The sequence below is a fragment of the Anser cygnoides genome, chromosome 1, assembly GCF_040182565.1.
Source record: "Anser cygnoides isolate HZ-2024a breed goose chromosome 1, Taihu_goose_T2T_genome, whole genome shotgun sequence".
Taxonomy (NCBI): domain Eukaryota; kingdom Metazoa; phylum Chordata; class Aves; order Anseriformes; family Anatidae; genus Anser; species Anser cygnoides.
This window is the reverse complement of record NC_089873.1, coordinates 85,811,353-85,835,474: the sequence shown is the minus strand read 5'-3', so window position 1 is coordinate 85,835,474 and position 24,122 is coordinate 85,811,353. Positions and strand designations below refer to the sequence as shown.

Genomic DNA, 24,122 nt, shown 5'->3' with positions numbered 1-24,122 from the left:
GATGAAGAAAATATAAGCATCAGATGAACATGCCATTTTACCTGCATAGCAGCAATTTGATTTGACTGCCACCAACAGAAGATAACATTTGAAGGATGAAGGATGAGACTTATCACAAAATAACTGTGACCAAGCAAACAAATTATTGGTGAATTTTGCAAATAAGTGCATCGTTGGTGGTGTGTGTGTGTGTATATATGCAAAGGTCCAGCAACCCTTGGCAGAAGCTGAAGAAAGCACAGCAGACAACCTCAAGGAGACATTACTTTTATTAAATCTTTGCTGGGGGGAAAAACAAACAAACAAGCAAAACCTGCCAGGATCTAAGCAAATACCTATAAGCGTTAGAAAAGTGGGAAAGCAAGTCTCCTTTTCTCCTTCAAAAGGGAAAGCAAATAGATACATCAGTCACTGGAAAATATGCAGTCAGTTTGGAGCAGAGTTGCCAAATCCATTTAGCATTTTATAAATGGGCACAAAGTCTTATAAATTTATTTGATATTTGATTTTCAGTTTTGTAAAAGCCAACATTTAAACCCTAGATACTAAGGATATGAGAAGAAAGGTCAGAACCTCTGTCAGGTCCAGAAAGTTACTTGAGTATTGTCTCATTTAAGTATGAGATAATACATAGCACAGGTACAGGAGAAAGATAAGACACTGACACATGTACATGCAAGTAATGACAAGCATATGTGTTATCAAACTGCAGATACGATAATTATTTGTTACCACACAGCCCTGAGTGATTAAGCAAGCAAACTTGCATTTACCCCAAAGCAATCATTCATCTATTTGGAAAGATTTGCAATTCTTTTTGTTTGTTTGTTTTGTTTTGTTTTTTAATCAAATAAATATACGTAGCCTTTGCTTAACTGTGATAAAGGCTTGCTTCTAACCACTCTGACATGGGGAAAGGAGAAGGTCATTCTAACCCCAACAACAGAAAGCATTTTAGCTATGTAGTTGAAATTCCTGATGGGACAGAAAATAGTGCTGACTTGTACCTGTAAAGACAGCCAGTTTCTGCCCCTCGCAGCCGAAACTGTTTCTGTACGCTTGGACTGACATCCCTGTTAGTTCTCCTCATACAGTTTGCTGAGGGAAATGTGCAGATGTTTGTTTTGATGATCATGTTACACAAGACAACACTACAGGTAGATTTTTTTGTTTAAATTACAGGTAATAACTCAGCATATTTTAGTTTTCCAATACTGAGTTCTTCAGAGAAAGCTCAGTATTAGTGCATTAGAAAAATCCTTTTCACATTTAAATTTAAATCTTTCTGAAAGTTATTAGCTCTGAGACTAGCACAAAAGCTTTGAATCAAATGTTCAGTTATTAGAGCTGAAAAAGCATTTGTTAAATACTGAAATGTGCATTGAAACAAAAGGAGAAATTTCATGTTTAGGAAAGTAATATATGATGCAAGTGTTCTATATGAATTTCCTCAAATGTGTGTGAAAATTATTCAAATCACAGTGAAATTTCTAAAGCTAGAAGCATGCAGCCATAGGTACCCTGGGGTACCCACAGAGGTTTTGCTTTTAAAGTGTTGCTAGTGAACTGCTTCAGAACATACTAAAAGCTTTTTCAAGTGTTCTAAGAAACCAGGGCTCATTGTGATTTGTAATTGATTCCATAAACTGCTGGTAAAAATATAAAACATTTGCAAATGAAAATGAAAATATTTCTTGAAGAAAAACAAAACAAAACAAAAAGTTAGATGTGGCAACAAAATCAAATGCAAATAAAAGCAAAGCTTGCACCCTTGCCAAGATTACTCAAAATTATTCTGACTGTTTTCTAAATGGTGATTTTGCTGGTGATGATAAATTCAACTGAAATGTGATGTATGCAAATGAGAATTAAATGAACTGGATTACCTGCAAATTAGAATACATCTTATTTGTTATTGCCTTGCATGCAAAAGCAAAGATAACGTTTTAAAAGGCATGGACAACATTACAATTTATTACTGCAGCACAATCATGACCTGCTGTATAAAGCAATTATGCAGCTGCAAAAAAAATGCCTGCATAATTTCCTTTCTAGTTTAGGTTGCTCTTCCTAATGGTACTCCAGAATCTTAGCTTCTCCAGCCCCTAATTCTCTAGCCCATATGCCAAAGGCAATAACCTTCAAAGGATTTGGTTAGGTTTACAGTGCTACATGTGGAGGGCTGCAGACAGGCTGTCATAGCTATTCAGAGTTGTGAACTGATCCTATTTGTCAAAACAGGTGTTAATAAAAGAAATTGTAACAATTTAAAAGTCAGTGTTAATTGTTTCACGGCTGAACACTACTGGGAAAAAAATCACTAGTGACCCTTTTGTTATTAAATGCAGAAGCAAGGAGTGACATGGTGGAGAGGGCAATATGATACTCCTCTCGCAGGCTGCTGGAGGTGGGAATGAACTATGAAAAATTTCTCACCTAGGATTTACAGTAATATTCTGTCTTCATCCAAGACAGATGTGAGAGGAACAGACACAAATTTATGGAACTGCCTCTTAACTGTGGCATGATAAGACAAAAGGAATCAATGAAACAAAGTCCTGGGAGAAAAATGATCTTCTCTTAATTCTTGTTTACCATACGCTGCTTATAAAGTTATGGGTGTGCTAGCCCCACAGGACTATAGAACCCAGTCATCGTCCAAAAAGGGTGCAGATGAAGCAAAAACATGCTCAGCTCACCCTGTTTGTCTACAAAGTTAAATCCTGTTGCATTTCATTATTTGCAGGCCTAGGAGAATTTAACACCTCGTTTTCCCCCTTGGCTTTTCTCCTGCAGTTTGCTCACATTTGGGAGCAGCGACCCCTGATACAGCACAGCCCTCTTCTCTTTAACCTGGAGGAAAGGCTGGCCATGGCTTGCTCCCCTAGGTGCTATGGGTCAGCACCCTGCACTGCCAAGCCACAAACACAAGCTACAGGCTGGAGACCACAGAAAATTTCCAGTCATCCCCCCGTAAATCAGTGACTGTGCAGTCTGTAGATAAGGTGAGTTTAATATTTAAAACTTGATTTCTTTCTAAAATATAGCCTAATTAATATATAATTAGGTTCTCAACTACCGCACAACAAAATTCACCACCGTGTGTTAGCTACATTAAAATATTCCACTCCTTCATATGGCACTGTTTTCCACTGTTTTCTTCCTTATAATATAGTAAGAACAACATTACATAACTTCATAACTGTTTTAGATCTTTAACACTTATTACATTTTTTTTTTTGTCTGAGAATGCAATTCATGCAGCAATTTCATCCTATGAGCAATATTCTTAGATAAAATTACTCAGTCCCTTTCAAACAATGTGTGGTAAATTGCTAATTATAGTCAATTAAACCACACAATATGAAATGGGTTTCTGCTATGCAGTTCTTTCAACGGTAATAAATGACTAGTAAAAGCTATAAAACAACCAAACTAAACTTATAAAGACTTTTAAAAAATAACAACATACCTTGTGCATAATAGGTAAATCATAAAGACTCCCTAAAAACAAAACTATTCTCGCACCTGTTAACTGCAGTACAAGTCTTTACATTACAGCGACGATACAAGCAGTACCAATTTCAGCTAAACCAGTTATTCTAATATCTTTTCCATTCCCTTCCTGAGGGTTAATTTTATCTCATGTTAAAAAGAAACAAGACATAAGATTTGCACACCTATAAAACTCAAAAACACAACCCAGAACTACAATGTCCCCGCCTCTTTGCAGGGCAAAGAGAAAACAGATGGCATCTCTTCTAGCAATAAGCTGGGTAATCCGTATTCCCTTCAAGAGATGCTCGCCTTGTACTTCCAATGTTTCCTTTTCTCTGACAAGTTAGCTGCAATATCATCCCATTTTTAACACCAATTCTCCAGACAATTAACCACTGATGTTTTGGCATACTTCTTTTTGAATTAGATGCAAAATTAGATGGTTTAACAATATTTTGTGCAACTCTGAACTACATCACTGCTGGGAGTTTTGCAAAGAGCATCCGAGCAGTATATCTTATTTGTCTTAGCCTCACACAGTGAAGGGGAAGCGTTTAAGATTGAAGAAAGCGTTTGCAAGATTTTACCACTGGAAATGAAAATGGAAGAGAATGAGCTGATCAACTAAGATCAGTACTTAGGTGATGGAACAAGAAGGAGCAACAATACTGAATGAAACACATATCTATGTTGCTCAATTGCACCAAGTGCCTTTTCATTAATAACAGATCTTACTTCTGTAAGTACGTGTCAATAAATGTACACCATATACAGCCTTTTATAAAGAGCAACAAGTGCTTCAAACAAGCAGATCTCTCTAATCATCTTTTATTGTCTTACACACTTTTTATAAAATGTGCAACTAGTGAAATGGGAAAAATATTGCTTCCTTTCACTGGCTGGAACATGCAACCTCTATTCCCTGCTTCTACTCCTGGCTGACTGAGCAAAATGGGGGCCAGAAAGTTTGTGAAAAGAAGCCAGGAAGTTGTGAACATACGAGAAAGTCTTGTACCTGAGGCTGCATGGAGACCTGCAGGCAGAAGTCTGCGGTGCTCCCCGGAGCAGGCTGCACTGCCACTGCCATCCAGGTTTTCCCAGGAACACCAGGGCATGAAAAAGCAGGAGGAGGAGAAGGAATGGTCCCATCCTGACCTGGAGTCATGCAGGACTTCTCTCAGGCCCACGCTGGAACCCATGGTCCAGCAAGTGTTTCTGGGTGCCTGCTCCTTGCTGCCCGGGGCTGAGCAGTGTGCATGCACTCACCCCTTCTCCCGGGGAGCTTCTGAAAGGATTAGATAGCTAATACTTTAAAACCTTTAAAAGATTAAAAAGTTGAAAAAGACTTGCAAAGTGACCTTATAAGTTTTAATTGTTTACAAACCCTATTTAATAGACTCAATTTGTTTATATTTACAAGTGTGACAAAGATGTACTTCACTCTATGCAAATTAAGATGCATATTGTATTTGTCCCCTCAAATACTGTAAATCTATAATACTATTGCACACATAAAGAATATTTAAACAGAACTTCATTTTCTGATCAAAATCTAATTTCAAGCCCAGAAGCCCAGTTTTTTATTTGGTTATGTCAGTACTATAGTAGAATAAGTGTTGCCATAGACCAAGTAGTCCTACAGTTTGGAAGTAAATGGGGAAAAAATGTAATTTTCATTTATTTAATCACAAACAAAAAAAACAACTGGTTTTATGTGTTTATGAAGTGTTATGTTAATCATCAACAGAAAGCAAAAATCTATTAAATAAATGCTTCAAAAAAGCACTCAAATATAGACTTCAATGTGCTGACTAAAGCTAATACAAACGCTACGCAAATAAAACAACTGAACGTTTGTTATTGATAGAAAGCACTCAGACCCACGTTTCACTCGCATACTAAACAGATTACTGCAACGGCAACCAGCAAAAACTCGCCACTGGTTTTGATTTGATTTTCAAATTTTTGTAGAATATGAGAAATTTCTATTACTTTTCGAAGAGGAGCAGCTTATAAATGAGTTATCACAAAGGCTTTTTTTCCCCTGTATTTTCTTCTGTAAGTTCTGTTGGCTATTTTGCAGAGCTGAATGTGTAAAAAAGTCCTTATGATTACATCCCTACACCCCAAAATGTCATGATGGATGCTTCTTGTATAGATCCTATCAGAGGTGATAGACTTTCAGCGCCTCCTCATTTAAGCATCAGAGCCACATTAGGAGATGCTTTCTTTCGAGGCTGCATTTCATACATAACAGTGCTACATAAACTTCTTTAAGATAAAATAATGGTTACTGTTCAGCCAGATCAGTTTTCCAATATAATTCACCTTTGGTTTCACAAACAATTAATGCAGAAAATGTTGCCCAGGCTATAACTGCCTTTTCAAAAATGCTTACTGTACTCACAGCTTTAAAATCAATGGTAATGCTTTTCTAACAACATGAGCTGCTTGGCTACGTCCAGAAGTAGTAGTGTTGGCCAATAGGAGAATAAACAGCTGGCCAAAGAAGATCCACTCTCCACATTTTACACATTTGCACAACAAATCTCAGCAATCTTCACCTGATAAAGCTGGCAAACCACACGGAAGCACTACTAGAGAACTGATGCTTTCATTCACGGACTCATGCTGTAGGAACTCTGTTTAAATTTCAGCTGGACAGAAAGATTCTTTCAAACAGACAGCAAAAATTAGTAGTGTCTAAAATAATGACGTGACAGATTCCTAACATAAAGGGCCAATTTATAGTAGTTGATAAAAAAAAAGGTTACAAATTAGGAGGAGAGGGTGGTCAAGCATTGCAACGGGCTGCCCAGGGAAGTGAGGGAGTCCCCATCCGTGAAGATATTCAGGAAGCATGTTGATGTCACACTAGGAACATGGTTTAGAGATTGGACTCAGTAGGCCAGGTTGATGGTCGGTCTTGATGATCTTAAAGGTCTTTTCCAACCTAAATGATTCTGAGATCCAGTATCCTCAGACTAAATGATGCTTTTGTGTAGTTTTGTGAAAGAAGATAGGCAGTCTGGAAAACACCCTTTAAAAATCCTAAAAGAACAGTGAGAAGTTCCACTTTCATCAAGCAAATCATCTTGTCACCACTTACGTGTAAGCAAGTACAGCAAAATACATCCAGAGGACAGAAGATTAATTTTGTCACCCTGTCAGTAGCAAAAGAGATTGTATTTTTTGTGTGCGTTTCTCTCTCCCTCTATATGTACAAAAAGAACAAAATACCACAATTTCAGTCAATCATATTAGTCATATGATAGAACTGTCTTTAGAACTGCCTGTTTAAAAAAAAAAAATTTTTTTTTTTTAAGGAAAGATGGAGAAAACCATACACCTAGATGAAAACTTCATGATTTGCATTTAGCCTTATACTCTAACTGTAACCCAACCTTCTTAAAAAGGAAGGCATCCTAAAGTTAGTGAATGTTTTTGGTTCTACTTTTCAAACAAACAGCTGGCATTAACATCTGGCTATTCCAGATGGGGAAAAAAACCATAAAATTTTATTAAAAAAATTGTCTCAAACAAAATAAAATTTTAGTTAAACTGTGAATGCAGTCAGAATCATTTATGCTCTTATATCACACTTGAACCCCAAAAACATTAGGCTAGTTTTCCAAAGTGTGAATACAAATTTCAGATGAAGTAAATGGGAAGAAAGTTGCTTCTTTAGACTAACACAGTTCAGGTGGAGGGAAATACTGGTTTAAGAACAATTCGACAGACTTGCATTTTTGTACACAGCATACTGAGTTTTGAAAAAGCAGTTCATTAGCTTTTGTGAAGTGATCAGAATACAGTTCTAAGAAAAACAATCTCTTCAGAATTTAGCAGTAAATATATCATATAACCACGACTCAGTCAGCATTTGTTATTCTGATATAGAAAGTGTTTAGATTTCATTCACAGAAATATTGAATTTTTGAGATCTGAAGATGTTTATTTGCTGCTGTATGTGCACTAAATTAGTTCAATTCCCAGAGGTACTCAATACCACTGTATTTTTCATTATTTATTAGTGATTTGAATCTTTTATTTAAGATTCTGGCAGATATTTGCTGTTGGTACTTTAGGAATGATAATTCAGTAACGTGCCCCTATTCCCTATTAGCTTTAATGATCATATTTCATAGCTGTGACATCTGAGCGATATGGAGTTTAGAACATCATGTCAGAGACAAAGAAATAAGGAAGAAATCCCTTCATCAGCCCAGCTGTGTGTTTGGGACAGTTCACCACGGCAGCGCTCCCCAGGTGCCTGCTCTAACCAGGCCTGAAAGCCAGGCAGACTGCAAGCTCCCCGGCTGTTCCACTCATTTCCCAGTGCCTCTGCAACCCTCTGACATGGCTTACCCACGGTGCCTTTGCTGGTGACAAGTACTCTGACACCACGACTTTTTCTACAGAACTGCTTCCAAGTTTCTTCAAGCGTATTATCCATTTTCCAAGTTCTTCTCACAAGATCTAATTGGGCTGAGTTTTCTTGAAGCTGAATCTCACTGTGGTCCTTTTGCCCATCTTTCTAATTTCCTTGTAGGCCTTGTAACAGTTTTCTGAATTTTCAAACATTTCTATCCCCACACAATTCAGTATCACATGCTAATTTTACTAGCATGTTGTTAATGTTCTCTCCCAGATCATTAATTAAGACGTTAAAAATGACTGGTTCTAGCAGCAATCCCAGTGGTACCCTCAAGACGCCCTTTGTTTGTAGTCTTTCAGCCAGTTTTTAATCCACATTACCATGCTCTTATCCTAGCCAATTTGAATTAATTTTACAAGTAAGACTTAGCAAGGCAATGGCAAATCTTTCACAAAAAGCCGAAATTACTACATCGACTCCTTCCCTTCCCCCAAGTTTTGAAGTTTTTTTTTTGAATCTATTAAAACAGTAACTTTTATCTGCCAAACTCATAGACAACTATATCCCGCATATTTGTTGTTTCGTATACTTTAGATACGGTATAAAAATTTTATACTACATTTGTTTTCCTCTGCTTTCTTCTCACTGTTTTAAATTTCCTTCATAGCTTGTAGTATTTCAAAAGAAGTAGACAATGTTGCAGTACAGACAGCCTCTCTAGGCACTGATTTGGAGACCAACAAATGGTAAAGAATATAAAAACCATATGCCCTATGCAGAAAATAAAACCATGTTTACCTTTAAACGAATCTGTTATGTGTCCACTGGTATGATTTAAGTGTATGTTTTAAATTGTAGAATTACTGTAGTTTATTTTTTGAAAATGTGCTCAAGACCAAATCAATCTATTTCCAATGTAAATAACATTACAATGTCATTCAGTCTTTACCACAGAAATCCTAAAGATGAATACCAAAAGCTATAATATATTACAATGTTGAGTAAATAGTAAATAAGAAAATATTTCTTATTTATAATAAATTCTTATAAGAATTCTTATAAGAAAAATATAAGTAAATAAGAAAATGTGCAAACATTTTCCAATTATTCCATTTCTTGCTTTTTATCAATATTTAGTTTACAGAATTTAAACTTATTTATTGCCTAGTTATGTTTTCTCTCAGTTTTCATTATTAAAGGGTCCTATGTAAAATGGATTTCAGTATCTTAGGCAACTAACTTCTCATATTTAGTCACAGGCTGGGGAGGGGGGCAGAACAGGACATGGCATGACAGGGAGGAGAGTGTTGAGCCAGAGCTGTAACATGATTACTTCACCTTTTTGTCATTTTTATAACATATTGATCTTTGTGTACAAAAAAACAGTGATGATACCACAGTCTCAGAATTTCTCTATTTCTTCAAGAATATATAGCATATAAGAATAGCTACAAGAATCAGTATAAAACACCATTTTATAAAGTCTAAATAGTTTTAATAACAGTCACCCTAGAGTGGAGAAGAAAAGTTATTTTGTAAAATCCTTACGGGACAGAATACATTTGATGAAGAAATATAAGGAAGCTATAGAAAAATGGAAGCTAATGCTGAACACATTCAAGCTAGAATCAATCACTTATCAGTGGCAAGAGGAACAGCTGTATTTGATCAGAGTAAAAGGAATGATGCTCAAATTTCCAGGATAGGAACTGGTAGAGCACCACAAGCTGTCTCTACTATGCTAAATACAGTTGCTAAAGGATGATTCCCTGGCCAGAATTCCTAAGGAATAGAGTAGCTGAACCTGTGTCGCCAAGTCCACACTGCAGATTAGCAGTGCCCTCACTGCGCAGCACTTGGGTTCTCACACTGCCAGGAAATGAGGATTTTATGTTTTAGCAAGTTTTTCTGACTCTACTTCCTCTCCACCCAGCCCATACAATGGTAAACATTTAAAGTTTAATGGTTCCTCACAGGTATTACCAGCAGAAAGTTTAGTTGCATTGGTGTTGGTGCCAGCCAGTTGATTAATTCCAAAATAAAGTTTGGAAATGAGCTAACATTCCTGGAAAATCAGGGACCCAGAGCCTGGTCATGAACTGGGTAACTAGCTTATTTGAGTTCAGAAAATATTATATTATAAAGACATATCACACCATCTGTGAAACTGCACAGAAGGATACACAAGAGATAAATGTATTCCTCATAGGTTAATCAAAGATAGAGGTGCCAGATGATTATCAAACCCTCATGTTTAAAACCTATTGGATAATGCTGGTGAAGTGGATGAAGATAAAATATTTAAATTACTGCAAAAATGCACACTTCAAATACATTTACTTCTTTTTTTTATTATTCTTTTAATTAGTAAATTTACTTGATGCTTCTACACCAACTATCAGTCTTATCCATTTGCATTTGCAATGCAAATGCATATCCATTTTGCAGGGCAGCCTGCTCTAAGGAACCTGCTTTGGCAGGGGGTTGGACCCGATGATCTTTCGAGGTCCCTTCCAACCCCTACAATTCTGTGATTCTGTGATTTGTATATGCTTTTCCCTTATGTATCCCTACTGAGAATATTTTTATGTCGATGCTATTTGGAAGACTCTTTTCTTCCTTCACTGATCCTTCTACTCACTCTTCCTCCCACAGTACTGTCTGATACTCTTCTCTAGGCCTAAATTGCTGGACAGTGCCAAGTGCTATTCCGTCCTCATGATCTCGCATAAAATACAGGTAGTTTAAATGGACAGACAAAATCAGCAACGAATAGATAAAAATCATCAGCAGCACGATGCCAGGAGAATTCACAGTTCTCCTGGTCTTGTTCTTTACAGATCTGCTGGGCCTGATCCCTGTGCTACACCTGAAAGAAGGCGCCTGTGTTGGCTGAGAGGTGAGAACAGGATATTCTGGATCTTGGAGATTCTTGTTCTCCATGACTACAGCCACATGCATCTTTCCCACTCTCCGAAATTGAGGAAACAAGTAGCCAAACTTTAATGTTGTTGTTGTTCTCTAGCATTACGTTCCGGGGAATCAAACTCATATGCAACACTGTGCTTTCCACTAAGAAAACCAAGTAGTTCAAAGCCCCTGCTTTCAAAATTTCCTTTCATTCCTTCTCTCTCAGGTTATTCTTCATCAAAAGTATATTATCATATGTTCTTAAAAACATATATTACATGATAGAATGAAATATCTGTAGCTCACACTCAATAAGCATTTTTACTTAGGTCTCATATTCAAATTTCCGGGATTTTTGTCAAGCAACTTATGTAGGTACAAGCTCCTTAAAGTGTCCTTTGGGGACATCTGTCTTCCCAATTTCATCATTTCAAGTGAATATAATACTAGTGTCCCCAGGTAAAAGTCATGATGCAATTCTATCAGACGGTTGCTGTACTTTGAGCAGCGTGGGTGTGAGAGCTAATTTTGTCCTTAGATTCAGAGGCTTCATTAACAGTCTTAACACATTCACTGCAGCTTTCTAAATCCTTTCAGGCTTTAACACTTAAGCTACTGTGAAAAAAATAATAATACAAGTTCATATACAGAAAATACTATTTCTATAGCCCAAATAAAGCAGGTCTTTTAGATAATGTTAAATGCCACATTACAGCAATGTCATACTAGTGAAATGAAATTTATGATAAATTAATTATAGCTAGTAAAGGCTGTAAAACACTATTTTAGCTGTTATAAAATATGTGAAACTCTGAATTGACACGTATAAAGAGTGGAAATTAGGTTTCAATTATATACAGGCATATGAAGTTCACCATAAGCACTTTGCTGTTATGTTATGAATAATATTCAAAGAATCTCATAACATGACAAAATACTGATCATAACAATCAGTAATTAAAATATGTGAAAAAACAGTTTGCCTTCCTTCAAAGACAGACATCTATTTCCAGCTTTTAAATGCTTCACATAGTCGAGTAAATTTTAGTTACTTTCTAAAAAATTCTGAAACCCTCATTAATATTTTTCCTCTACACGTCACTTACAGGAAGAGAGAAAAAGGTAAGTTAGTCTGTCACATGGGTCCTGCAAAGCTTCTGTAAATAAGAATGTTTTCAACATGTTCTGATATATATTGTATAGGAAAACCTCTTCGTTTGTTGTATTTTTTCTTTAAAGTTGTCCGTAGCAAAAATTATAATACAGATGATCAAACTCCTACCTGTTGCTGTTTGTAAGCCATGTGAATTAAAATTAAAAATCATCTAAATAATCTCAATTATTCAGAATCCAGCTACATTTCAAATAAATGTGAGTAGTCACAGCTATCCTCATAACTTCTGAGGGAAGCCTTACTCTTATCTGGATATTACTTGCCGATTCATCTCTACTCATTTTTTAATGCTCAATAAGCCTAATTCAATGTCCACCTCTTTTTGATTTTGAGCTGTGATTGAAATAATGGAAGAAATTTTAAATTACGGGTTAACTTAATTCCTGGTAGAACTGCTCCACGATGTTACCTCCAACACCTGCAAAATACTTTGCACACTACTTTCCCTTCAGAGGTAGTGAGGACTGGTTGGAAGAATAAATTTTGCATTCCACAAACAAGCATTATCTGGCATCTCCCAAATGGTGACTCCTGATGCTTTCAGACTGATACGGGAGGCCTTTCCTAGAACAAAGGGATCCAGACTGACTGAAGAACTGAGGTCATCAACTAGACTACTTTACGCATGAAAAACTATAGTAATTTTTATTACATATTTAAAAATTTCTAGGTCTTACATGACTTGTTGGATGCTGCAGCATCCAGAAACAATTCATCAGGAAACTTAATTTGTTTCAGAATCTAAATGTCCTCACAGGAATGTCACAACGACCTTGATCCCTAATTTGCCAATAGAGATCAGTCAGAAAGAACAAATTTGTCCTCTTGTGCGAGCTACAAATACCCCGAAACAATATTTAGAAAATAGAGGAAAAAATAAAGCAAAACAATTAGCATGTTTAGATTATTTTGTTAAATAAGCAGAAATATGCTGACACCGGGAAGGGAGGCAACAGAAACAGATTAATTTCTCATGACCTTTAAAACCAAATTTGTCTGGAGTGAAATCTGCACTGGAGAAAAGAAAATGTTTAATGATCCTACTAACCTTAAGGATTTCTGAATTATTACATTTTCATTATCTGTTGTCCTCTAAGTTGAAGGAAGATCCTTGCTGATCTCTGTCCTGCAAGGCTGGAGAAATGCTTCCCTAGTCCCTGTGAAGCCAGTATCTATCTGTTGTACGTGACCTGACAGTTCTGGGAATGTAACTGTAGATCAAGGGTAGCATATTTATTTCACTGACGGCAGATTTTAACTCAGGAAACAGGTTCTCATGTTCTCTCAATCAGCTAAAATGGTCTAAATGCCTTTTTTTTTTTTTTTTTTTAAATCTGCATCTCGAGTTTGCTTTTATCTTATCTTCTTCTCTTCCTCATTAGAGTACTGATACCAAAAGGGGTAGGTTAAGGCCTGAGTTTGCTTTGGATGAAAGTTGTCAATTGCATATAACATGAACTTCATTTGTGAAACTAACCTTTGCTTAAACAGATGTTTTAAATGTATGTGATACAGAACATATTGCTTGAATGGATATTATAAACATTTCCCCATGTTCACTGAAATTAAATATTTTGCCAAAACGACAATAAAAAATTTAAAAGTTTACTAATTTTTGAGAAAAAGTTCTATAAAAACGCGTTTCCATTCTGGGATGGGTTACTGTCTTCTAGCCAGGGCAAACATGGATATGGCTATAATAATGCTTTTTGAGGTTATATTATCACTAATATTTATGGAAAAGAAAAAAATAACAAACATATATCCAGCAGATACTTCTGCTGGAAAAAGCAGCTTGTCAGAAATGCAATCCTCTGCACTTTATTACTGAATGACAATATTTTAGGGGTATTTTTTGAGTTTTAAAAGAAGTTTCTAATGCTTCTTCCTATGACACATTCTACAACCATTTAAATTTTTTCTCCTACTCAGCTTTTCTCTGAAAAAGAGAAGGTTAACATAACAGTAAGAGGAAAAGCAAGGCACAACTAGTTTACTTTGAGAGGCTTTTCTTGCTCTAAAACACTTTGGGAACAAAAGAATCATCTCAAGGCTATGAGCTATACTGTTCTTAGGTAGCTCCTCCTTATACAAGGAGCTCAGTAAAACATGAGCAGTGAATGGCCAAGTGACAGGTTTGCAACACAAGCTTCTGATTCTCCAGCAAAGCTCTGAAAGATAGTGGCCTCTCTTTAGATCCAATACAGTTGTGAGTAAACTAATGTGATTTACTCCAGCTTGCAGTGAAAGAGCAGGGAAAAAGTATATTCACAATATAGGCTTAAGCCTTGCTGTATGGTATCAAAAGATTTCAGTTACTGAAAAGACATTCATTTGAAGTCACAATGTGTTTGAAAGCACATATGCTAGGTAAGTGGATTCAGGTGTATTTTTCTCCATAAAGAAGAGCTTTAGAAAGACCTGGTGGATCAAGGTGTCAGAGTACACTAATGCAGAACTCCACAGATGTTTCTATGAATTTGATTTACAGCCTTTGTGACCTCTGTCACTGGGAAACTGCAAGTCTAACTCAGCAATAATGTCAGAACCTTAATGTGTAGGTACATGAACAATTAGCTGGACTCACACTGATTTATCAAAACCCAGCATGATAAGAGACTGGTATAAGGCAACCCTTAAGTTTAAATAAAAGGGATGAAATGAAAGACAAAAGCAAAGATGAGTCAGATGTGTCAGGGGAAAATGAGTTTTTGGGGAGTTATCAAACTTTTGGGGAATAATCGCAGGACTAAGGAGCGAGGAGTGTTAACTGTTGAGAAAGGGACACATCAATATGTATTTTGAAAACACCTGCAGAGCGAAAGACATAAATAAATTTTAGGAAGTAATTGATATTACCTGGTATACTAGAGATGGGGAAGGAGAATTTAAGAGAGGAAGAAATGACACAAAAGATCACAATATTTGATTAAATATTAAAATATTACAATTTCATATTATTAATGTATTATATACTTAATTATCTGAAGAAAACTCATTATTTAGTGGGACAGTCCCTGTGTGAGACTGGTTCAGATTTCAGATCTCAATTTTAAGAATATTGCCTCTGGTTGCCAATAGGCTTGACAGGAAAAGCCTGCTGTCCCTTACAAACTGCAGAGGAAATGCATGTTTGATTCCATAAAACACATACTGACTTGGCATCAATAAAGGTGGGTCCATGTGGTCATTTGGTGGCTTGGCACGGACTTCATCCACCTGCCAGCTGGTGTGAGACTTCCCAGTCTTCTTGATGTGGACATCCCTTATAAGCAGCTTCAATCAAGTTGGACAACTTTCTACCATTTCCCTTCCTCTTCTGGCAGAAGATAAAGAATGTTTGTCAGCTCTTCTCAGAAGTGCTGATTCTTTGCCAAAAGTTTAGCAATACTGAGGGCAAAAGCAATATTGCTTTCTGTTAGTTTCTATGAAAGCTGTTTTCACTTTAAAGCCTTGTAGCATAGGGGCAATGAGAATGGTTGCATTCCCATAGAACTCTCCACATTAAAAGTGCAAAACTCTGAAATGAGAAGTGCTATGTAATCATAAAATATTATGGAATGAAATTCCACTTCAGTGGAGCATTCTAAATGAAGACAGATGTTTTATTAGGTCATCTTTCAGAAAACTTACTTAGCTCCATCAGCGTTTGCAGTAACTAGTGTCAAGCACTTCTGTGACTTAAAATGAGCCAACATATGTGGTAACTAAACAGAACAATCAGTGAAGATTTATCTTCTAGGGATGTTGGCACATCAGGATAACAAGAAAAGAATAGCAATGTCTTACAAAGGAATCATGATATTCAGGAAATCAGATCTAACTAAAGCGACAAAAAGTTAAAATATTGAAAATACTGAAAACCAATATAGCTTAGATTTTTGAAGAGATGATAAATCTATACTTACTGTAAATAAAAATGACATGCAAACTAACATCTAAGGAACATCTTTCAAGAGTAAATAAAGGTTTGGAAGAAAAGTGAAAGCAAGCAAATAATAAGGATATGAGGTAGATAAAAGTTTATCCATAAACCAGGAAAAGAGAAGCTCAAAATCATTATGTTACCTAATATTGAAAAACAGGTCTGAAACATCTGCATGAAATGAAAAGTGTGGCCTGACTGCTAGAACAACACACAGCTCCATTTTAAAGGTGAAAGGATGCAGGACTAGCTACATAGTCAAGAAAAACATAAGTCCTCTTCATTAGATCCAAAGCTGGTAGAAGCACATCCTATTGTATGTATCAGGATACATGGCAAAGAGTGGCACTCAGCAACAGCAAGTTAAAATGTCATTCCTGCATTAGTTCTGATGCAACACAACAGACCATCCCTACCCTTGACATCAAGTCTGTGACCCCCAAACCAACAAACACCCCAAATAAACTATGTCAAAGTATAGATGAACTATATTCAAGCAGTTGGATAAAATTAACCATTTTGGTGCAACTAGACTAATAGTTATTTAGAGGAGGATGAACAGATGAAAAAAACAAAACTGAATCTGACAAGAGAATGAAAATAAACTTCAAATAATATCAAGAGGAATTACTATAATTAGGTACCTGAAAATCATGTTTTCTATTACGGTTAAAATTTCAGAAATAAGAAGAGGCAATTCGATTTGATCAGTACAAATCCATAACTGCACAAAAATGATGAGGAAAAATAGTATTTAAAAAATAAATTAAAGATGACAAGAAATTTGAAAAGTCAAGTTTTCCCCCAAACACTAAACAGCTCCTGTTAGTGAAATTATTCCAAAACTCCAGTCATATTAATTACAAACACAACAGTTATCATCTGACATGTGATTCTCATGATACTTGTTTTTTAACCCTTGTGACTGTATTAGTGCATGACAGTGACCCTTTTACATTCCCAAACTAACATAAATTAGCCTTTAAATTGGTATTTGCACTCTATCTACTTATCAAAAAACTAAAAATAAATAAAAAAAGAAATCAATGATAAGACAAGTTTGGTTTCTCTGAGAAAAAGAGCAGTATTAACATTCAATAATCTGAATAATCTGAAGACTATATTACAATATACTGAACCAATGGATAACTTAATTCTGTATATTACCAATCCAAAGGAACAAAAAGGCAGGGACAGTAGCACCACAATGGAATTTTCTGAGGGGGCCTAGTGAAACTTTCAGCCCTATTCCAACAGGTTACTGCAGCACAAACTCTTGCCTCAAGTGGCATCAGGACAGTTCACAGTTTGCCCACCCCACTCGGGTTGGTAACCTCCCAGCTACCCTTCAGAGTGCTGAATGGTCAAATAAAACGAAATCTTGTTTGTGGTAAGGACCAAGTACAAATGACTTGAAAGTGAACTATGAAAATGTCATAGTGAAGCTGGTAGCACAGTATATTATGGTTATCTGTAAATAATACCAAGTATTGTGCAGTTCTTGTTGTGAGAAATAAAAACAACACTTGAAATGTTTAGTATTTTAGTGAGAAATCCAATGAGCTAGTCATGCTCTAGAACAAAGTACTCAGAATCTATATTGGGATGTGGGCAAATAATAGCAGTGTTTCACTAATCAAACCACTGTAGTCATAAAATTAATCATTTGAAACTACAGGAAACAAGGCTGAAAATTGGGAAAGATGAAGGCAGATGCAATGAACTTGGTTCCAGGAGACAAGTCTCAAAAAAATAACACAAGAAAGAAATGGACAGCAACACAAAAGGAAAAATGTATCATCTCAGATTCTGGAAGTTCTACCTGCTGTAATTCTGACGTTGTGATCGGGCATTCACCATTGTTGTGTATTATGAACACTACTCCTATCACAAACTATCCCTCAATAGAAAGGTCTTAACTCTGAGACCACTATTTGACACTTAAAAACAGCGTTTTGTCAAGCCTCTGATAACAGAAATTCAAGTTGTATGTTTCTAAGGGTTTCCTTTAAGGATAGTTCTAGTAGTGGTTAAAAAAGAACTCCTTAAAGATCTTTTATAAAGAAAAGTGAATAATTTAAATGAGTGAATGACCGAACAGGTACGGTTTACACCTTAGCTTCAGTCTGAATTGTCTTGGTATCTTGACTTGACCTTATTATAATTAAAAATAAAATAAAAATCTGTAACTACTCAGCCACTGCAAAGGAGACCTGTCAGCCACAGTTTTCAGGCAAGCCTCACAATCAAGCTAACATTTATTACATCATGTTAAGGAAGCTCCATGAATGTCTTTTGTGCCTCTGCCCCCAGTCCCCATGATGATAACTAAATTAAAGTCCTCTACAGAATGGGCCAATTGTGAATAATAGAGATCTTTCTGCAGGCTACAAACTCTTAAGAAGCCATTTTCAGATCTTTCAGATGCACTAAAACAAAAGAACTCAACTTTAAAGTCTTTCTACGAAAATCAATAATTGCTAGACACGCAAGATCAATGTAGGAGCATTAAGTGTGTAAAAGACACTAACAAACAGTACATATAAATAGTCATCTTCAAAGCTGCTGAAGCAGCTATTGCACAAGGAGCACAATGAACGTACTACCTAGCAGTGTAACTTTACTGCAGTAACTTTTTGATGCTACTGTCTTTTTACATTAATCCCTACAGTAAACCTACTAAACACACATTAATTGCAGTAGCACTATTAGTTATATATAAGGATATTCTTATCAATGTAGTCTCACCTGGGAATGTAAGTGTATAGAATGCAGACAAATAGTCCTTCCATGGAGAAGCACACACACTGGAGCACCCCCCTCTGGTTTTAGGTGACATACACGTTTTCACACAGGTTTGTCCAAACTTTGTATCTCCATACCTCAATGACACAATTAAAAATCAATTATCAGGCTCTCTGGTGCCATAAACTTGAAAAAATTAATCTCTCTCAGCTTGAATTGCTGCCACAATGTACTTAGAGTATGTTATCTAATAAGGGACAACAGAAGTTCTGCCAATTACACAAAATTGTTTTGACTTCTTAAGTGTCATCAGATTTTTACTGGGAACATTAATGACCCTGAATTTCAGTATCTGAGATTCAGAAAGTTTGAATGTGTTCTACATCTAGAACACCTGGATATACAACTGTAGCTCTTTACTAAGACCAAGTTGTTTAAAAAGTAAAAATCATTCTGTAAACTGCGTGAACTTGGTATATAGGATATTTAACTTCTAATCATCAGCATTTTTATCACCCATAATGTATCACTAGCTTTTTACCACTGTAAGGATGTTTTTTGCTTGTAGGTAGCATCTCTCAAAATATGGTCTTTTCAAATTTTGAACATCCTCTTTGTGTTCCTGTTAAGCCATTTTGCAATAGCACTATTTCTGAACAAAGCACTCTTCTCATTGGGTAACTGACATTGCTGAGGGTTAGATGACCTTGGTGGTGCTGCAACATTTGTAATTCTCCAGCACAATCAATTATCTCATGATAATGCTTTTTGTCAGAGAAAACTGTAATGCAATGAGAACTTGATTTTTTTTTCTGTGAAAGAAAAGATCTACTTTGACTGGGACACAGAAACATTCATACATGGGTCACTGACTGACAAAGGAATTGTAAATTACTCAGCAATAAAAATAATAGTAGACATTTATATAGCACTGTACCTCACACATAACGACCTCTAGTTTCATTATACGACACATTATTTGTCAAAAAATTTCAGTGACCACCAAATCTTCCAACATACTTCATTTTAAAATGGTGCACAAAGAAAATCAGAAATTTCAATTCATACACCAGTTAAGAGGTAGCCTAGCATAATACAACAGCAATTCTAATCATTTTGTATAAATAAAAAGGAAAGATAATGAGAAAAAAATAAACTGAAAGTTTGAAACAAAAAATATATGTTGCAGGTTTCACAAATTATTAGCAGAGAGGAAAAAGTTCCACATAACATTACTATAATAATATTATATATACACATATATTTTATATATTATATATATATATATATATAATCTCATGGTTTCAAGCTTTTTCTCTTAGTCACAAATGCAATCACAACTATGAAGCAGCAAACAACCAGCAACAAAAAAAATCACAGCAATGAAAGAACAGTCCTGCCCAGAATTTGGGCTCTCCTGACAAATGTATCACAGAATGTAACTATAAATCCTATACGCCTAAAGAAGGCTGCAGCTACTACTGTTAAAGTATTATTCTTTTATGATTTAAGATATCTTATTTCATATAATTTGGAAAAAAAAAAATCTAGAAGTAAAAGTGAGCTCTTATATGGACTAGATGAAGCTTTCCTGCAAGTGTAAGCTATTTGCTCTGCTTTCACCGATAGGATTGGCTACAGGATTGAGTTCTCTAAGAATTTTGGCAACCATCTGACCACCGAAAAGTTTAGAATCATAGAATAATTTAAGTTGAAAGGGATCTTCAGAAATCTCCTTGTCCATGCCCATCTTCACAGTAGGGGGCACTGAAGTAGGAGTGCTGCATTTTGAAACAAACCAAAGTGTAATGCTTCTACGAACAGACAACTGTAAGCATCAGAGCATCAGCCACTGACATTAAAAACAGAAATGCAAGAAGAAATATTTCACCACAAGCTATCATATGAAAATAATATTTAACCTAAAAAATATTCAGAGCAATAAAACATACCATCTCACATGAAGCCAATCAAAACTAGAGACATCCCAGTAAACATGTCATAATAAACTTTACCGAAAGAGGGAGATAAATCAAAAAATGACTGATGACTGTACTAGTGATTAAGCTAGAATTGAAGGCAAAAATGATTCATCTATACAACCTCAGATTTCTTCACAATAGCATTCAAGGTTTAATGACACACTGCTTTTTAAAAATCTATTTCCAATTTGCATTTGTTTTCACTGAAGTGCTCAAAACCCACAAAATATCTGAACAATAATATACTTATTAAGTGCATGGTTACCGTTCATCTCTGCATCAAAACACACTGAAATTAGGCATAAAAATTCATCAATATCAGGATCAAGATTTAAGACACTGTAGCATCATATTTCTAACCCTATTTCAAGGAGTAAATGCTAAATTACTCACCCAGCGACACCTTATTCTTACAGGAAAGTAAAGTGCCTAATTTCATATGTGAAAGCTTTAAATCAAAGATATTTGGACACACGGTTTGAAGTTTAGGATTTAGACTAGCATTTGAAACAAGAGAGCATTTTGTCTTTCCAAAAAAAAAAAAAAAAAAGGAAAAAAGAAAAAATGTATGCACAACCCTAAGTCTGCTTTGAAGTCTTATCATCCAGAAATCCAGAAAACACTATATGACTAATAATTAAATATTGATTTGTGTAATATGAACTATTATCTTCAATTTAACAAGAAAGAAGATGCATTTTTCAGACCGTTGAGTGCTGCTAACAGTTAAAAAAGAGAGTAACAACTGAGAATAATAATCACTAACAAAGTACATATCCTCAGGATATTTCCCGTTTAACTGGCACTGCTTTTAGATAGTTAGTTCCTGAACCTTTAACATTTCTCATATCACTGAAGATGATCACATAAGATGTCAAGAGTATAAACGCACAAATTACATAAGGAATAGGGATCACCTGTTCTGAAGACATATACTTAAATTTGAGGTTAAAAAATTACTTCCTTCTATAGTCTGCCAACTATATAGCAATAGAAAAAAGTAAATATGTGTGTGCATGTATGTACACACCGACACGAGTTACATTATGCACATGCAAAATATACCTTTATAAACAGCATGAATAGCAAATGATTCACAATATTTTTAAGACGTTTCATGTATTTTTTCATTCTTTCTTCAAACAGATTTCAAAAATTATATAAAGAAACATAATAAACCCCTGTAGCTTACATCTATTTTCTTGGTTTAAATCAATTTGAAATCTTTCAAACTGTAATAAAAAAAGATGAGTGGTTGTCATAAAAGTTCTCACAAGAGATTTCAATATAAGTAAAAGTCAATCATGTAGGTTTATCAAATTAAAAGAAAAACCTTGGACAAGAAGTCAATGAATTCCAGAAGCCTGGCTTTTCTCCTAAGAATGCTGCCCAACAGTACAGACACGATACATCTCCTGAAGACCAATATAATTGCAGGAAGTCAGTAAAGGACAGAGAGATTCTCTTGCATCTCTCCAACTCTAAGCCATTTAGAGCTCTGTAATCAAATTATTCATGTAAAACAAAAACAAGTAGCAGCCAATTCCTAAAATATAGCATCAGTAAAGTAGATGACAACTAAAACTCCGAGATACTTTAAAATAGCACTGGGCTGTTCAGCAGTTCTATTTCTGCTCTTCCATAACCTTCCTCCTCATTCTCTCCAGAGAACATGAAGCAGTGGGTAACTGTGGGAACCTCCAGAACTTCAACTGACACAGCAAAATAGGTTTATTCACACCTGCAACTGCTTAATTTCTACCATAACATGGGAGACAGATTTAAGAAATTATTCCAGTTGCTTGATTAAATGTGATGTTGGGAAATAAAAACATCTGAGTTAAAAAAGTTCTTAATGTGGGCCTTAGTTCCTACTTTTTCCACAATAATCACTTCTCTCCAGAATCATGAATACAAAGATGAATAAAGGAAAATAAAATGTCCTCCAATGCCACAGCTGAGACAGAAACCTCTTGACATTAAAAATTTACATGACTAAATCCATTTTCCCTCACTATAAAATTTAACACAAAAGAACATTTAATTAAATGGTTGACTTTGTCATATATACAGAGTAGAATACACTCTGTTTAAAGACTTGTAATTCAGGAAAATAACAACAAGGTTCCTTGAACTCTCAAAACATACACAATTCCTAATACTATCTGAGGCTAGCTTCTTAGCTACAAATACTGCAAAAGCCTCTTCCTTTGTTTGCCATAAGCACTTGTTGTCACCTTGTAGACTCTCTCTCTTCTTTCTTCCCCACTTTCTGCATTGATCAAGGTTTGGATGCTTATTTTTTGTTCCTTGGCATTATAAAGTTTATTTTAAAGTACTTGATTTCCAGCCTCCCAAACCGTGACAAACTGTTAATTTCCCTATAATTTATAACAAAGTAAATACTCTGTGTAGAAATGATTCCACAAAAACTTGCACTAGACATTACCAGTGTATTATTAGCCTATTGGCCTATTTTAGGAGCTTTCACACATATGTATGTCCCCAACTGCTAGAGCACCTCACAGCTCCTGTGTTCACTGTCTTGAATGATTTTATTTTCCTAGCACAAGGGGAATGATACACACACACACACACACAAAATAAAATAAAATAAAATAAAATAAAAACAATAACCAAGAGAGTTTGATGCTTTTATAAAATGTGGCCCTCAGTAATTCACCTAAGATCACAAACAAGTTCAGTGGCAGGAGAAAGATTTAACAGATTTAATCCAGTTTCCTGAATATCCACTAGTACAGTGGTTATTGGACAATTATTTCCAGCTTCTGAAACTCACATTTTATCATGCGTATTTACAGATTCATCATATACTGTTGTCTTAGAGAAGATGAACATCTGTAGTATTTTGTACTTCTGCCACCTGTCAAGAGTCTCACAGAGCATTAGAATGAAGAAGACTCACCCTCTTATTCTAAACCAGCCACTATGGTAAACTGTATGACACATAACAGCACTTAATGGCAGTCATGTATTTAAAAACACAGCATGCTATGCTGAATAATGATAAGCAAGTTTATATAACTGATCACTGAGCAACCAATATATATTGAAATACTATGAGCTTCACTGGCTCCATCTGCAAGGGAGCAAAATTAATACTGATCAAAAATTTCTCAGTGTACTTAGAAATGATGTAGTAAAAAGGAGCATCATATTCAAATAGCGAAATATATACAATTCATTCAGGGAATACAACAAGCATCAAAATGCATCTGTCACGCAAGCACCAAAATATTTATGAACTTGCTCCAACCCAAGAGAAATACATAGAAATATGAAATATGTAGTAAATCAACTGAAATGGAAAGGAGATTGGGAAAACATGGTCAAGACTCAAAAATGAATTCCTAATACAGAAAGGGGGGGGGGGGGGGGGGGGGAAGAAAGGAAAAAGGAAACCATACTCTAAATGTTAGAGTGAACAGTTTACACACCAGTACAACTAATACTGTTTTAATTTTCACAACAAAAATAAAATAGAGGGAA

At 35.5% G+C, this 24,122-nt stretch overlaps 1 protein-coding gene and 1 long non-coding RNA gene across 6 annotated transcripts in view; both read right to left on the bottom strand.

The window, feature by feature from the left end:
* Positions 1–16,567, bottom strand: part of LOC136791367 (uncharacterized) — a 108,226-nt gene extending 91,659 nt beyond the window's left edge. The window contains exon 1 of the long non-coding RNA XR_010833208.1: positions 13,009–16,567. This is a non-coding gene — a long non-coding RNA (uncharacterized lncRNA). The remainder of the gene's footprint in view (positions 1–13,008) is intronic.
* CADM2 (cell adhesion molecule 2) overlaps positions 1–24,122 on the bottom strand; it is a 666,627-nt gene that overhangs the window by 493,555 nt on the left and 148,950 nt on the right. The gene's annotated exons all lie outside the window — the stretch shown is intronic.